This window comes from Neofelis nebulosa, chromosome 1, assembly GCF_028018385.1.
Source record: "Neofelis nebulosa isolate mNeoNeb1 chromosome 1, mNeoNeb1.pri, whole genome shotgun sequence".
Classification (NCBI taxonomy): domain Eukaryota; kingdom Metazoa; phylum Chordata; class Mammalia; order Carnivora; family Felidae; genus Neofelis; species Neofelis nebulosa.
This window is the reverse complement of record NC_080782.1, coordinates 18163122-18182081: the sequence shown is the minus strand read 5'-3', so window position 1 is coordinate 18182081 and position 18960 is coordinate 18163122. Positions and strand designations below refer to the sequence as shown.

At 33.2% G+C, this 18960-nt stretch overlaps 1 protein-coding gene across 3 annotated transcripts in view; it reads left to right on the top strand.

Annotated features, from left to right (window-relative positions):
- Positions 1–18960, top strand: part of CDH12 (cadherin 12) — a 1057614-nt gene that overhangs the window by 443280 nt on the left and 595374 nt on the right. The gene's annotated exons all lie outside the window — the stretch shown is intronic.

Below are 18960 nucleotides of genomic sequence, written 5' to 3'. Positions count from 1 at the left end.
TGAACAGTTGTAAAAATAAAATAACCTTTTACTGGACAAGATCACAAAATGGCGGCATTGGGGTATTTATATTTCTTTAAAATCCCCTTTCCTCATTATTCTGGGTTTCATTAGAATGAAAATAATGAAATGTACAATATATAACTATATTATGATTTTACTATTATGTGTGTGCTTGTAGTAAATGGAGGACAGTAAAAAAAAATGTTAATTCAATGAATGTTCAGTTGGAATGATGAGAAGGGAATATTTTACAAAATAAGACCATTGGCTTAGTTTTAGATTAAGCAGTCAAAATCCACAATTAAAACAGTAGAATAATGTAAAACATATTTTAAGCATTTCTGTAGATTTTCAAGCTCATGACCTCCAGGTTATTGCCACATTCCTTTTATTCTAGCAATTATATATTTGGTTCATACCAAGAAAAAAAAATGTCATCAATGAAAGGTTATATGATTCACCTCTAGAAAATACTTTCAGATAGATAAATCAGCTTCTTAGCTTTAAAACTAGCCCTCCAGCAAAGGAGTTGCTATCAAGCAAGGGAGTTGTTTTTTTTTCAAATTTAAAAACAAAAGCAGAATAATTAAATATATGTGTATATATTCACAAATATTTACAAATATACTTTGGAGCAGATACCAGATATTATCAAATCATTCACAGAGTGAATGTAGATCCACCATATATAGTTGTGTTATAAAATAAGGCATATTTTACCTTACATGGGAAAAGGCACTTTGCAGATGTGATTAATCTAAGGATATTGAAATAGAAAGATTATCCTGGGGGGCGCCTGGGTGGCGCAGTCGGCTAAGCGTCCGACTTCAGCCAGGTCACGATCTCGCGGTCTGTGAGTTCGAGCCCCGCATCAGGATCTGGGCTGATGGCTCGGAGCCTGGAGCCTGTTTCCGATTCTGTGTCTCCCTCTCTCTCTGCCCCTCCCCCATTCATGCTCTGTCTCTCTCTGTCCCAAAAATAAATAAAAAAAAAAAAAAACGTTGAATAAAAAAAAAATTAAAAAAAAAAAAAAAAAAAAGAAAGATTATCCTGGGTTATCCAGGATGACCAGATATAATCACAAAGGTCCTTATAAGAGGGAGGCAGAGTGTCAGAGTCCAAGGTGATGTGAGGATGGAAACAGAGGTTAGGGTAAAACAGGGACACAAGCCAAGGAAAATGGGCAATCTTTCTAAAGGCTGAAAGTCGTTTGCCTCTAGAGAATCCAGAAGGAACGTGTTTCTGCTGATACATTGATTTTAGTCCAGTGAAACTGATTTTGGAATTCTGACCTCTAGAACTGTAAGGTAATATATTGATGTTGTTTTAAAAACCCTGTTGGTGGTAATTTGTTACAGTGGCAGTGGGGAACTAATACAAACTTAGAGACTAGAATAGACTTGGATGATAGAGGAGGTTCAAAAGGATAATGATTTCCCATTTTAAATGGACTGTGGCTATCATAATTAATTGTGGAGAATATCTGTTCCAGCATTTTGCATTAACAGTCAGTAAATCCAGATCAAACATACATCTTCCTGCACGTTAATTCGCATTTTAAATTTCTCCTTTATTATAGTTCAAGGAACAACTCAGTTCCCACTTCTTTATCGAGCTTTTTCTATTATTTGTACAGCCTGGAAGAATCCCATGCACAAAACTTTTTAAATTTGCTTTCTGTTCCATGCTACGCATACTTCAATGGCACACCTTTCTACACGTGTCCTCTGCTACTTTCCATTATACTAGCCTAATTTTAAGAACCCAGTCTTATATCCATAAGGATGAACAGCAGACACAAATTCCTCTTCTCTCTGACATAGATCTAGGGGCAAAAAACTTTTCCCTTCTTCCATTCTACATTTACTAGCTGGTATAATAATTAAACTGACATAAGAACAATAGGAAAGAAAAAAGTTAATGATCTACATATAGAGGGGGGAGCCCACAAAGACATAAAAACTCAAAAGGCAATCAGGCAGTTGGGGCTTATGTACAGTCTTGAGCTAAGGAGGAGAAAGTAAAGGTCTGGAACTTCAAAGAAGAGGAAGACTATTCAGGTGAAGATGAGAAGAGGAAATGCTTGGTAAACAGAGGTGTACCATGCCATACAGATAAGTCTGATAAATAAAGTTATCTCTGTTTATAACTGTCTTCCTGGTACAGGCTCCCTATCTAAATCGTTTTAGGCAATTAAAGGAGAGGTAAAAAGTTTGTCCTGAGTCTGCTGGGTCTTCATTGCCTTCAGCTCAAAATAACCTAAAGGCCAAAGTGATGGATCTCATCATGGCACATTTTGCTCCCTCTTGTGGGTTTTAACTTCTAAGCAGAGTTGGTTCTCATCAGTACTATGATGATGAGGTCAGCGATGATAATTGTTCTTTTTCTGTTGTCTCAATGGTGACAGTTTTAATGCAAATTTATACAGGAAAAGAATACAAGAAATTAGTTGTCTTCATAACGCTCCCTCATCACATTAAAATCGGCACATGTTCATTAGTAAAGAGAATCTTCAAGCTCCCTAGAAGCACCCAGATGATACTGCTTGATTCAGGTCACATGTAAGAACATCACATTCTTTCAGAAAACCCAGAAAATGTTAGACTTTTTCACGATATTTTTAACATTCTGTTCACCACCCTTTTTATTTTGGAGACTGCCCATTTTTCCACATGCTTATTTGATGTGTGCAGTTGATAACTACCTCAGATTTTCTGTGTGGTTATTTTCTGAAAGGACATTACAAGGTAAATTTCCAAGAACACTCTCAATAGGATCCGGACTTGGGTGTCCTTGAGATCTATTGGGATGAGGCCTTTGTATTTTGAAAGAGAAATGTCTTTTGCTTCCATTGAGGTTGATAGTTTTGAAATGTCAAAGAAATTCTCAATTTGGTAATATGTAAATTGATAAAATTGCTGGGTTTTTTTTTTCCATCCTGAATCATTCACTAAATACACCAAACCCATTTTGACTCATTTCCACATTACAACAATTTTTTAAATGTTATTTAGTGGTTTTGAATTTGGCAAACATTTTCTCGAAACAATGAATTTTAAGGTATATCTTAAATGTAAAGAGTAATATTTTCCCATTATTTATGTATTTTGCCAGAGTAAGGAGTCAGTTTTTATTTCTGAATAATATACATTTTAACTTTCTGAACATCCTTGGCTTTAACTCTACAAATTAATAATTGTATTAACCAGATAGAGTCAACTTCTATATCCCAAATTGATATTGGAGGTAATAGTTTATTTTTTTTTTTTATCCTTTCTTTTATTAGCTTATTCATGGTCATCAAATTAGTCTGATCCTAAATTTACATTGTGCTTTGTAGACATAAGCAGTGTCAAATTATTTGTCTTAATTAAATCTCTCCTATCAAAATGAACCTAATTTATTTCTGTCTGTCATCAGCATAGATAAATCAGAGGTTCATTGTCTTTTTTCACATTACCATATTTATACTATTTTTAAGTAAATAGTAAGACTGCTGGATTTAAATTTACTTCTCAAATGTTATTGTTGAGCTTTTTGTGGATTTTTAAAAATAATAACTCTTTTGAGAGTAAAGAATCCCTAGCTAGATACAATAATATGGTAGATGTGATTAATATTTCAGTTTCAAGAGAGAAGTAATTTACTAGGTTTTTTTCACCTAGTAAAAAACTCTGTTTGATAAAATCTAGTATGAGCAATGCTATCTGGTAGAATTTTCTGCAAAGATTGAAAAATTCTTCTGCACGGTCCAGTATGCTAGTCATTGGCCACATAAGACATTGAGCATTTGAAATGTGGCTAGTGTGAATAAGGCCCTCAAATTTTAATTATATTTCATTTAATTTAAATTCAGGTTCAGATAGTCAGAAGTGCCTTGCAGTTACTATATTGAAAAATGTAAGTCTAGACTAAAAAACTGTGAGCTATGTTTTAGATCTGGATTCTTGCTTAAACTTGTTAATTTAGTTCTGTTGAAGACAGTCATGTCAACTCTCAGAGCTTCAATGTCTCTATTCAGTCAGTAATATATATATATATATATATATATATATATATATATATATACACATATATATATATATCAGTCAGTAATATATATATATATATTTTGCCATATATATATATATATAATATATATATATACACATATATATATCAGCCAGTAATATATATATATACACACATATATATATATATATCAGTCAGTAATATATATATATATACTTTGCCATATATATATATATATATATATATATATATATATAATAATATATATATTATTGGCCATCTGCTAAATCCTGTGAACTGTGCTAAGTGCTGGGGATACAATGATCGTTTTGTCAGAATTGGTATCTTTAGGGAAAAATGATGCTAATAATACTATAGTTAATTGTTCAATTAAAATTATGAAAGAGACTCTGGAAAGAAAGTACAAAGTCTACTGAAAGTGTATGAGACTGGAGGCCTGAGTAGTTCTGATGGATCTGGAAAAGGTTTCAGGAGGAAGCAAATTTTGAATTTAGCTTAGAATCAATGTTAAGACATTTCTATGTGAAGGCGGGTACATCTTATTTGCCATTCACTCTGCTAGTTACTAGACATTCAGAGGGATTTTACTGGCCTTAAAAAATTATGGGATAATAAACACACAAATAATTTAGGGATTGAGCTATCATCAATCCCAAACAAATGTTCCATTAAGTAATCTTATGAGAAAAGAAAAAAAAAGATTATTTTTATGTTCCAACATATTTGGAAAAGCTAGTTTTGACAAAGATAAATTTCTATGTGCTAAGAATTGGAATCTTGGGTACATTTAAGGTAAAAACTTATTGACACTGTGTATATTGGAATCTTGGGTATTACAAAACTTGGAGAACAACCTAAGAATTTTTCCCCTAACCTTTTGCAACTATAGAAAACCTTTCTTTTTCGTTTCTTCTGTTTTTCTTTCCCTCCTCCTTCTACTCATTCCCCACCCATCCCTGCTTCTTCCCATAGCCTCTTTCTTTCTTCCTCCCCTTTCCCTTCTCTTCTCTTTCTCCTTCTACCTTCTCCAATGATTTTCTTAGTAACGTAGTTCCCATCATGGAGTTCTCCAAATAGAATTTCCAAAACCCCAGTGATATTTACAGTCATGAAATATGTAATGTTAAGGTGGGCAATGGAATTAAGAATGTGAATAAGCTTAGATAATAAATCTTCTGTTCAGTGACATTATATACAATCCATGATATTGTATAGTTAATATAATGTCAAGATGCAAGGACTATGAGAATGCATTATGATAGATTGTGTTGATGATTTCCTATTTAACTGAGAAGAGTAGAGGTAAAAGACCATTTAGGGAGTAAAATGATGAGGTCTATTTTGAATATATTTTATTTAATGCTCCTGTAACATACCCAAATGGAAATATTCAGCAAGTCAATGGAAAAGGGGGCCAATTTAAGTCTAGAAAGGAAATTAAAATGGAGGAGGAAATTTGTATTAGGTATATATTTTTAAATGTTGATATGATGTGTACATATGGAGAGAAAACATATGGAGAGAAATTCCCAGTAAACACAGAACCTTAAGCGACTCAGGCTATAATTATTTGAGGGAAAAAATAATTTCCCTCATGTGATTTGATTTTGTCTTTTCTTTCTTCTCACCATCATTTCCCCAAATTCTATCTAATATGTCCATATTTGAACAAATCTTAACATTTCATAAAGATTGTATATTCCGAATAGCCTTATACATAGATGTGGAGTCATTTCTGATGCACCTTCAATTTCTGTGGTCCTTTGAGAGACATTTAGTGCATTCTTAGTGTAAAGAATAATTGGTGTTTCTAGGGGTGGATATACTTCTAGCCATAAGAAGAAATTAGTGATGAAAAAGACTCAGAATATATATAGAATGCATAGTCTAGTAGGCGAAATAGATTCCTTTACAATATATACAATATATACAACAGCTTCCTGCATATTGTTTACATTTCATTTTAGGGGCACCTGGTGGCTCAGTCGGTTAAGTGTTCGACTCTTGGTTTCAGCTCAGATCATGATCTCATGGTTCATGAGATTGAGCCCTATATCAGGATTCATGCTGACAGCTGGGAGCCTGCTTGGGATTCTCTCTCTCTCTCTCTCTCTCTCTCTCTCTCTCTCTCTCCCTCCCCCACCCCCCCCCCCCTTGCTTGTGCTCTCTGCTCTTTCCCTCTCTCAAAATAAATAAATATTTAAAAATAAATAAACTTCATTTTAGGCTTCAAAGGTTATGATTCTGAATTCGGAGTTTTCATACTCATGCCACAACTCAGTTTCCATTTGAATTTCAAAAATCAGTTCCAAAAGGTAAAATGTGTGTGCAATTAGTTGAAGGATACCTGCACCATGGCCGGACTGTCTGCATTTGAATTCCTGACCATTTAGTATGTTTTGAGTTTCCTTGGGAAGGTACTTAATTTTCTTAAATAAATTAAGCTTATTTTATAGTTTTGTTGTGAAACTTAAAATATATTTATTAATACTCTACAGATTTTGTGACATGGTAGGGGATCAATAAATGTTATTTTTATTTAAAAATTTTACAGTCATACTACTTATCATATTGTATTGTGATTTTTCATTTACATATCTGTTGAATACATCAGGTTGTAAATTCCTGAAGCAAAGGATGCATTCATACAAGCTTTAATATTTCCAGTACAACAATTGTATCAGGTACTACCTGGGCGTTGAATAAATGTGTGTGGAATTAATGAGTGATTACACAAACATATAGCAGAATGATAATGAATGAAATTTGAGTTTGTGATTATGAAGAAAAAAAATATTGAACAGAGGATGAAAATGTGGGTTTACTTAAGGTCTAGGCCTCAATTCAAAACAAAATTAATCAAGAAGAGTATAAAAAGAAAATCGAGAATAAATTTAAGCATAAGATTAGGGACCAATATAAGGGATATCAAAAACAATAAAAAATATTTTCTCAGTATTAGAAAGTGTAAAATGTAAATTATTTGTTAAGCATCTTTTATCTTTCCAAATATTTTTGGAAATGCAATCAATTAAAACAGCAATGACATACCACTATGTACCTACTAGAATGGCTAAAAATTGGAACACAGACAACACCAAATTCTGGTATGGATATGGAACAACAAGAAGTCTCATTCATTGCTGGTGGCAATGCAAAATGGCACAGTCACTTGAAAGACAGTTTGGCAATTTCTCACAAAAGTAAACAGACTTATGTTATGATCCAGCAATCATATTCCTTGATATTTGTCCCAAAGTGTTAAAAACTTATATACACACACAAAAACCTGAACACAGGTGTTTAGGGCAGCCTTATTGATAATTATCAAAATAGGGAAGCAGCCAAGATATCCATAAGTATGTGAATGGATAAATAAACTGTGGTACTTTCATATAGTGGAATATTAAGGCTGAAAATAAATGAGCTATCAAGTCATGAAAAGACATGGAAGAAATCTGGACACATATTATTACCAAATGGAAGAAGCCACTCTGAAAAGACTTCACACTGCTGTATGTTTCTACTAAGATGACACTCTGGAAAAAGGCAAAACCATGGAGACTATAGTAACTATGATTCTGAGGCCACTGTGGGCATAGGAATCTTTCTTAATATCATATGTTCATATGTGTTATTATAAATAGGTCATGTTGTCATATGCCAGGCAAATATTTACTTTTTACTCTCTTTTACTTAAAATCAACATACTACAAATAAACATCTAAAGAATGCTTAACATACAGGAGCTTGGAAGTGAGCTACTTGCCAAGAAAACAACAAAAAGCAAAAAAACAAAAAAAAAAAAAACAGTCCCTAAATTTAGCTTCTTGGTAGGCAATGAGCACAAAACCAAATCGTTGTTGGCTGCTCTATTATGTACAATGGTAAACAATTCCATTTGCCATTATTTCTACTGTGTGGCAGCCACTTAGTCCAGGTACAGATTCTCAATTGCTTGGTAACAGTTTGTTGCAGCGTACCTATTCAGAGTTAACATAGGCAATAGAAGATAGGAGAAGAGACAGCTGTAGTCTTACAGTTGATCTTCAATAACTGCTTCACTCAGAAAAAAATGAGAAGGAAAAATGCTAGTTAAGTAAAACTGGACTTTTAAAATCTTCCCATGAATTTTTTATTTCAGTCTACTCAAATGGGTGTGAAGTCTTAGTCATTTTCCAAGTGAATTTTCCCAAACCCTGATATTTATGTGTAATGATACATTTCTTTTTTTCTCTTTAATTTGAAGAAGTTAGCCATGAGTGTCCTGTTTTTCTTTACCTGAGAGATGTATTACTGAAAAATATTTTATCTCTCTGCTATGAGCCATGAAGTTCAAGAGATCTTCGTGAGGTTTTAGTGATCACCGTTATTACTGGGAGCACTATTAATCTGAACACCTCAGAAAGCCGAAGCTTTCTGGAGCATGAAAAGAGTACACTAGAAGTCAGTGGGAGATTACTTCTAACAAATTAATTTAGCAGAAAATCACTTCTATACTAGGATTGAAAGTATTTAAAGTATTTTCTTAAGTAGTAAAAAGATTTTGAGACTATGTAAAAAGACCAGTGTAAAAATAGTCAGTCTTGATCATGATAAATGGTAGGTACTGTAACCAGTACATTATTCTGGGATAATTCTGGAAGTATCTTTGCATTGAGTTCTAATTAGTGTCTCTCAGTATTTAATATCTCATTATTTGGCCATCAGTATTAATTGGATACTCTTCATCTCTCATTCAAAGATGTTATGACTTTGAGCAGGCCAATTAATTATACATTGACTTTCAATGTCACAGATACAACCTAGTAACTTGCAAATTTATCATAAGAACTTCGTATAGCCAAAATTAAGTAGATCCCAATCTGGAGAACTTGGCATTAAGTATCTTTACTTCAAAAAAAGAAAAAAAAAAAGAGTAATCTCTGTAGAAATTGTTTTTGTTGCATTGCTCTAATAAACTTATGTTTAGTTTCTGGACTGTTAACTGAGTCAGACTACAACACTAGATTTACACATTACTACAATGAAAATAAATAATAGAATAGTACTGACAGGAGCAACAGAAAAGAAAAATAATAAAATTCTAAGCATTATAGAAAGGTGTGCAAAACTAGTTATATCTAATATTTTCTTATTTTTTTTAAATAAAGTTTTCCTTGGAGGGTGAGTTTAAAACACTTAGAAAAAGGTAGGATATTGATTCACAGAAAGAAAATTTGCAGTCAAACAAGGCAAATTAGTAGTTTCAGAATTATAATAAAGATGTTTTATATGAGGATTGATAATAGGTTGGTCTGTTCTTGAATTTCAGTCAAGATATAATGTGACAAAATTGTGTAAGGTTCAAAAGGACATTTTGGAGTCTTGAAGAACCTGTGATTTTGCTTTGAGATAAATTTGGAATTGCCAACATATTCCTAAAGGAAGGTTATTCTTTCAGCTTACTAAGGGATTTCATTAAGTCTGGTAAGTGGATTTGCTAGAGGAGAGAAGAAAATGCTTTAAAATCAAGACAGACTTGGATCACCCAGCTAGTTACCCTCCTGCATTGGACTTCCAAGCTTTCCACTGTTCTTTACCTTAGTTTCTTTATCTGCTCATGTTATAAGGCTTGTGGAGTGCTTGACTCAGGGCCCAGCACATAGTAAGTGTTCAAATAATTTAACTGAAAATATATGTATATACACACACTATTATATCATAATAGATTTAGTCACATCAGTTAGTTGGCTGTAAACAGCTTTGTTATTTTGCACATGACATAATTGTGATGGTTTTCTAGATCTCTCTCTCTCTCTCTTGCATTCTTTGAAAACCTTGCAGCGAGCCATTTATCGTGTATATATTCCAAATTAATTTTAATATTTATACTTTACATGAAAGAAAGGATAAACTCTTAGTGAAATCAAAGGAATTTCCACTACAGATGAAAATATATCTATTTTATGTACAGGTACTTATAGAAGTTTCAGAATATCTCCTTCCAGAATTGGACTAGAAGGAAGCTTTAATACGTAAAATTTGCTCTACAATCTTATAATGTTACCCAGAAACTCATTCTCAGGTTATAAAATAAATAATAATTAGCATCATTTAGTAAATACTATAGTAATATCTACCAACAATCCCAGTCATATCTGCCATCACTCTTCCTTACAGTAATAGAACCTCAAATCTTAGTTCTGCATTTAGTTTCTCATAATGAGACTGTATTTCCAGTTGTTTTTGTTTGTTTGTTTGTTTGTTTGTTTGTTTGTTTTTTGTGAAGACATGTATGGCCATCTAACTAGTTTTAGAAGCTGGAAAGAAAGCAGGCGTTTTTGGTGAACAGCTTTGGGGTCTTTGTTAAAATAGACACAATGCACCCTTTGTCCTTTTCTTGTTTTCCTTCCTCCAACCTGCATCATGCAATGTTAATGTAATGGGTTGACATCTAGTTGCTACCTTGGACCATGAAGACAAGGATTACACCCTAGGGATGACAGACCACAAACTAGAAGATTATCTTCATGTGTGATGGCTTTTTGAGAGCAGAGTCGCTGCACCTTCCTTAGCTAACCTATATCTATCTACATGTTTACGTGAGAGATGAGTTTTGTTTATGGTCACTCTGGAGTGTCTGTTTCTCATAGTTAAACATAATCCCGAATGCTACAAATACATTATATATGCTGGCCATTGTGTTCTGTGTGCTTTATATGTTTGGTTATGTTCATATACGCTGTAATATATAGTATATCACAATCTTATAAAGTATTACATCTTTACACATAAGAATACTGGTTTTCTTGCTCTACAATAATTGGAAACCTTCATGGAAAAAAGCAGTTTCTTGAAGTGCTTTAAATGCAATTTAGCAAATGAAACTTAATTTACCTACTAAAGATCTTGCAAGCACTGATTATAGGAATATAAAAGAGACAATGAAAAAAAAAACAGCAAATAGAATACAAGCAATTTGTTAGATGGTTTTCGTTTCATGACTAAGAGATCAAGTTCAGATCAAAAGCACTCCATTTATTCTCTGAAGAGTATATTTGTATGAATAGATGACACTGAATACCCACCTGCCTATCCAGATACCCATTTCTACAAGGGAGAAGAGGAGGGAAAGAAAAGGCACAGTGGAGAAAGAAGAGGGAGAAGGGGACAAGAGAAGTGGAAGAAAGAGTGGGGAGGAAGACCAAGAAGCTAGAGAAAGGAGGAAGTTGAGGTGGGGTGGGAAGAATGAAGGGAGAAAACAGAAAAGCTTCATTGTATGAAATATTGGGATGGGTCTGCTTAGGAGGAAGAAGCATCAGGCAAAACATCCAAACTCTATACAGTGGTTTTGCCTAAATGTCCCATTTTCTCTATTTTTTTTTTAAATGACATATCGGATAAAGGGTTAGTATCCAAAATCTATAAAGAACTTACCAAACTCAACACCCAAAAAACAAATAATCCAGTGAAGGAATGGGAAGAAGACATGAATAGACTTTTTTTTTTTTCAAAATAAGACATCCAGATGGCAAACAGACACATGAAAAGATGCTCAACATCATTCATCATCAGGGAAATATAAATCCAAACCACACAAGATACCGCTTTACGCCAGTCAGAATGGCTAAAATTAACAACTCAGGAAACAACAGATATTGGTGAGGATGTGGAGAAACAGGAACCCTATTGCACTGTTGGTGGAAATGCAAACTGGTGCACCCACTCTGGGAAACAGTGTGAAGGTTCCTCAAAAAATTATAGAACTATTCTATATCCCAGCAATTACACTACTAGGAATTTATCCAAAGGATACAAAAAGTTTGATTTGAAGGGGCACATGCACCCCGATGTTTATAGCAGCACTAAAAAACACTAGCCAATATGGAAAGAGCCCAAATGTTCATCAACTGATGAATGCATTAGGAAGATGTGGTATGTATGTATATTCCACACCATGGAATACTACTTGGCAGTGAAAAATAATGAAATCTTGCCATTTGCAGCAACATAGATGGAACTAGAAAGACAGATGTCATACGATTTCACTCATATGTGGAATTTGAGAAACTTAACAGATGAACATAGGGGAAGGGAAGAGAAAAGAAGATACAAACACAGAGGGAGGCAAACCATAAGAGATTCTTAAATACAGAAAACCAACTGAGGGTTGATGGGGGACAGGCATGGGTTAAAATGGATGACAGGCACAGCAAAGGACACTCTTCAGGATGAGCACTGGGTGCCATAGGTAAGAGATGAATCACTGGGTTCTATTTCTGAAGCCAAGACTACACTGTATGTTAATTTACTTGAGGATAAAATTAAAATACATTAAAATAAGATAAAATAAAATAATAAAATAAAATATAAAATAAATATATAATACAAGTGAGGAATAGCTGCAGTAATATGACTAACTGCAACGTGAAAAAATAGACCACTTGTAATGATGGAAGACAGTTGTCCAAACACAGGTTGATTTCCTGTAATTAAATTTGGATTTGTTTGAATGGCCAGGAAGCTAAAGAAATTCATCTTCATATTGATACTTGTATCAGCCCATATCAGTATGTATTTATGTCATATATTTATATTCAAGGTTTACTTTTTTTGAAGATAACTAGAATATTTGGGGTATATTACCCTATCGTTTTGTGTTGTATTTACCCCACTCAAATTTCTATTGAATGAAGTCAAGTAGAAAAGTATTCATAAATACAAAAGGAATATAAATGGACCATAGGTATGATTCAATATTTGTTTGTTTATTGTTTATAAGAACTTACATTATCTTATAGCAAACAAAAAGTAGTAGCACATAAAAGAAAATAGATTTGAAAGAAAATGGGAACCAAATTAAAGACAAGAGCTTAAGAGGAAAGTGACTATTATGTCTTAGACAATAGCTTTACCAATTTATATGTGTAGAAATTAAATTTTTTATAAAGTCTGTATTAATGATACGAGAACATGTGCTGTGTGTGTGCGTGTGTTTGTGTGTGTGTTCCCCAACATAATATGATTTTATGTAATTACCAAATGAGAAAATTCTTTCCTTTAAATGAACTGATTAAAATGGTGTAGTTACTTTATTGTTATTATCACGTACAAGTAATACATATTAAGAAACTAAAAACTTTCTCCATATGAAAAAATACAGTTCACATCTCAACTAATACATTTTAGTCTGCTAGTTATATAATATGTATTAAAACAAATATTTTTGTTTAAGTAAATTGAAAAACTATTTTATCACTGGTTGTTACATTATATTTCATATTATAAATGGATTTTACATTTAACAACAAAATTTCAAAATATTTGTAAAGTACCTACTTCATATAAAAACTCTGTTGTAAAGGAATTGCCAGATCTCTCAGTGATCCATTGCAATAGAACAGGGTAAAAGCAAAAAAGTTCTATGACAAAATAAGAGGTCTTTTAATAAAATAATTTCAGTTCTTGGAAGTTATTCCAGAAATGTAATCTCACAAGTTATACAAGACATATTTGTAAGGACACTTATTGACACACTCTCTTGAAAGACAATACAAAACTACACACACACACACGCACACACACACACACACACACACACACACCAAACCAAAAACAAAACAAAACCCTCAGTTACCATACCCACAAAACCATAGCTGGAACAAACCTAGAAATAGCCTAGATATTATTATTAAATATAAATTATGAGATGCATATAATAAAATACTATGAATTCCTTTAAAAAGAAATAAGTAGATATAGATATGTTAATGTCCAAAATACTACAGGATTTATTATTAAGTGAAAAAGCACTTTGCAGATAATTACTCAATTCTTTATATCAGTGACATATAATATATGAAAGGAATTATTTTTTTGTTTTTAATTTTCTGGGTATTATATTTATTTTTCCTGTATATTTCATATTTTATATTAAAATGAGTTTTAATAGTTAATTTGTCTTATATTTATTAGTAGCTTTAAATCATTAATTTCTTTTTTTCTCTTATTACATTATTATGTTTATATTATGGTTAAAAACAAATTAGCCAAGATAGGCTTTTTTTAAATAGGATTTAGGGGCGCCTGGGTGGCTCTGTTAGTTAAATGTCCAACTTCAGCTCAGGTCATGATCTCCAGGTTTGTGAGTTTGAGCCCCACCTCAGGCTCTGTGCTGACAGCTCAGAGCCTGAGCCTGAGACTGCTTCGGATTCTGTGTCTCCCTCTCTCTCTGCCCCTCCCCAACTTGTGCTCTGCCTCTCTCTGTCTATAAAAAATAAATAAATTGTAAAAAAAAAAAAATTAAAATAGGATATAAGGAACAGACACAAAAAATGTAGGGAATTGAATGAGTAAGACTAGGTAAGAAGGGCAAGACTAGGATAATTCCAGAAGAGGGACTATTTTGAACAAAGAGGAATGCAATCATATATAAACAGTACTGAACACTCCATAAAGATAGAACATAAAGTGTATATCAGCTTTTGTTAAGTAACAAATCACCACATAATTTAGTGGCCGAAAACATCAATCATTTACTTACTTCCTGATGATTCAGGTTGGTGATCTCACTGGACTCGGGTGGGTAGCTGTCCTCATGTTTCTGTTGTCAGTTGCCACTCAGTTGGGGTTGGCTGGCTTTCAGCTGGAACAGCAGGGGTAATTAGGTCCTATTTGTTTCATTCTCCAACATGTTAGCCGGGGCTTTTTAACTTGAAGTTATTCACAGTGTTCTTAAGAGAAGCAAGAAAGAAGACAAGCCTCACCCTGAATCCACTGCGTACATCCTGTTGACTATGATCCCTTTGGATAAAGCAAGGCATAAATTAAAGCCTTAAAATAAATGAACTTGTGATCATTTTTACAGACCACAGTCTGGTCTCCTGGCTGCAAACTTTTCAGGGACCCCATACAAGCATAATACTGTCACCTCCTTTGAGTACCACCAAAGTGTCATCAAATCAAGTAGACCTATCCCACACTGGAAAAGTGACAAGATGGTGAGAAACAGAGAAATCACGAGGGTATAGCTATTCCAAAATTCCTCAGATCAATATCGCTAGGCTTCCCTGGCCTGGAAGCATGATTTTTTTCCTGGACTAGAGATTCCAGTTCTGTCCTTTTTCTCCCACCCCTCTTCCTCCTCCTCCCCTTCCCTTTACCCCTCGTCTTCTTTCTCCTCATCCTCCCTCTCTTTTATTCTGTCCATAGTTGCACAGACAGTGCAAAATCAGTAGTGAGTAAAATTGGTGGCACATTAATACAAACCAAGGAAGGGCCACCAAACTGCACTAGGAAGGAATATTATTCACCACACACTCACAGGAAGAAAACTAAAAGCCAATTGTACCTTGTCCTTGAAGAAACAGTAAAAATCATAACAGTTATTAAATATTGGCCAATGAATACCCAATGTTTTAAAATACTCTGTCATATAAATTTCATATTAAAATAATTAAAAAAATAAAATACTCTGTCATGATATGGGAAGTACACATACAGACATCTACTACAAACTGACATGTGACACATTAAGGAAAAGTATACATGTGACTGAGTTGTAGGCTGAACCAGGCAACTTTCTCCCATAGGACCTAAGTTTTACTTAAAGGAATGATTGACACACTATCATAATTCAGACTGGTTTATTTGGTAGATATTTTATCAAAATTGAATGAAGTCTGTAAATTCTTTTTTGTTAACATCCCATTAAATGAAGCAAGTCATGTGAGTGGACTCAGAGTCATTATGGAAAGCAAGTGTCCCAGAGGGAGAAATGTGGATACAAGAAGAAAAAAATCTGTAGCCACTTTTGCAACCTACCAAGAGGTGATACGGATTTTGAAATTATCCCTTCCATTATTCTCTAATCTTGTGGACAACTTATTTCTTCTAAAACAGTGATTGGAATTACTTTTCCTTAAGTGTGGTCAATTTTCAAAAAACAAATAATAAAGTCTCAATTTCTTTTTTTTTTTTGTTAATTGTTAAAGTTTATTTTTATGCATTTCAAAAAAAAACTACACTATTTAAAGAATGAGTTTAAAAACTCTAACCATTTTTAAACTTTGGCTATTACTTTTTTCATAGTATTTTCTTGGAAACTTGGCATAGTCTAAAAAAACTAAGATTATATTTTCATTGGACATTTTCATCCATCCTGTATATGAGCTGCATATATTTTAGTAATAGAAATGGCTACTCTGAGATTTGTTTGCTGATGGAAGAACAATGTATTATCACTAAATAAGCAGGCTTCATATTTATTATATGGCTCTAAGTAATGTTATTAATTTTATTGAGTAGGTCTTTTATTAACTCAGAAAATGTTTTAAAGCGGTCTAAAATTTTTTTCACTTTTCTATTTATATTAAAACTTTATCATTAGAAAAGGTAAATCCAAAAAACCACATTCCATTTGACCTCTGAAATTTATAATCGAAATGTAATAATTATGTGTGGGACTTTAGTGTTAGAATTGTTAATGTACAAGTGGTTTTTGCTTGTTTATTCAATCAGTGATTCAATTTTAAAAAAAGGTATATAGTGAGGCTGTTCATTCCAAATATATGAAATACTCAGAACAACGTCAACGTTTAGAAAATTTTTATGCGTACATTGAAAAATTCGTTTCTATGAAAACCTTGTAATTCAACCCAACCCTGCTAGAATTTTAAGCTACCAAAACTTCTTTGTTCTTGAATGATTCTACTATTGACTACCAAATATGGCTTAGAAATATGACATATATAATGTAAAATCTTTAGTGGAAGTAGGATTTTGACTTTCCCGTATTAAGCTTGTTAATCTTTATTCAGACGAAAATGTCATGTTTTAATAGTTTGAATAAATGAATTGTTCCGCCATTAAAACTGCAATTGGTGGGTGCCTGACTGGCTCAGTCAGTGGAGAATGTGACTTGATCTCAGGGTTATGAGTTCAAGGCCCGCCTTGGGTGTAGAGATTACTTAAAAACAAAATATTTTAAAAAAAATAGTAATTGTTAAAAGTTAATTTCACATGTCTGCAGTCTGCATCTTTCTGACAACCTAATAAGTGCAAAACTGAATGGCCAAGTTGCTTTCATATAGATCCATTATATTAAGTATCCATGTTGATTATTTAGGCTTATGTGTGTACAGATTTTAAATAGATTTTAATGCTACATGTTCTTGCCTACTTGAATTAACTCAAGTATTTTCATTATGAGACAAAGCATATATTTAATTATAAATGTGCAGTATGTCCATTTAGCTATATACTTAAATGATATATATAAATTATCTGAGTTTGAATTTGGGGACTAAATATAATTACCAGGCTTAGGAAAGAAAATAATGCCTATTTATTTATTTTGAGAGAGACACTGAGACTGTGCACACATGAGCAGGGGAGAGGCAGAGAGAGAGAGAGAGAGAGAGAGAGAGAGAGCATATGAATCCCAAACAGGCTCCATGGTGTTAGTGCAGAGCCTGACATGGGCTCAACCTCACAAACGGTGAGATTATGACCTGAGATGAAATCAAGAGTCAGACGCTTAACCCACTGAACTACTCAGGTGCCCCAGGAAAATTTTTATTAAATAATATTTGAAAAGTAAAAAATATATACAAAATACTTGTGATATATGAAGAGAGAGACAGAAAAAAAAAAAAACAAACAAACATGAAATTACCTACAAAGAACAGAAAACTTAGATTCAGTTGGAATTATTTTTCCAGAATAGTGACATCAACAAATCAAAAAATTCTGAAGAAAACGAACAAGCTGAAAAAAACAAAACAAAACAAAACAAAAACCTGAAAGCTAAATAAAATGCTAGAAAACTGCTAAAGTAATGTGAAGGTATACTGTGTGATATGCATCCCTATATGCTATACTAATGTAAAGAAATGCTATTATTGTAAAACACAACTTTGCCTTAAGCCCTCATGTGATAGCTATTATTCTGTAACTTCCCATCCCTGCCAGATTCCTTGAAATAGAAACATGAAACCACTGTGGCTGCACTGCCCATTTATTCACATTGTGAGCAGTATAGTCTCATTTGTTCCCCACCTTCCATTGAGGCCTTTGTCAACAAGTTCACTATGACTTTATATTGGTGTAGTCCATGGTACCATAGACTTTATTTCGTGGGCATTTTAGATCTCTGATTCCTCTTTCCTCTGTAACTCTGATCTCCCAGTGTTCTAGTGCTTTGTCCTAATTTTCTTGTAAATTCTCTAGCCAGCCATGCCTGTTCAAATTTTCTGCCTTATTTCTTCTAAAACTTTGTGCACTTTGAGTTCAGCATTTCCTTAACTTTTCATGACAGACATAATCCCTACGAGACACTTTGTGCTCACATAGCTCCAACAATTACTTAAATTCTGGTGATTCTCCAATCTTTTATCTCTGTTCTCACAATTTTCTTGTTTTGGAAATACTAACTGGATGGGAATAGTAGACAGTTAAGCAGTGATAATTTTGAATGAGACATTAAAAAAATAGCAAGAGCAAAGAAGCATTTGTGTTTCTAGAAGAATTGCTATTAATGTAAGGCAAGAGCCAGAAGGATGGCTGATGGTCATAATGATGTAGACTTGAAGGAAGATTATTTTGATGATAGAGGAATATCAAGAATTTTAATATTTTGATGAAAACAGTTACAGGGAGGGAAATATTGAAAATGCAATAGACTATGGATTACAGATGGCAAAATAACTAGAAAGGAAAAAAAAAAAAAAAAAGAATAGGACTAAGCCATAGGTGAAAAAAATGACCCTGGGCACAAAGAAGAACACCATTTCCTCAAAGACAGAAGGGACTAAAATAAGAATGATTGTTTATATAGAGCCTGTATTATCAACCAAGGAGTAGGCATAGATTGATTTCTCATCCTCAACATTAGGCATCTTCTTATAACATCACTTTTTCCTCATTTAACTATGCCACATTTTT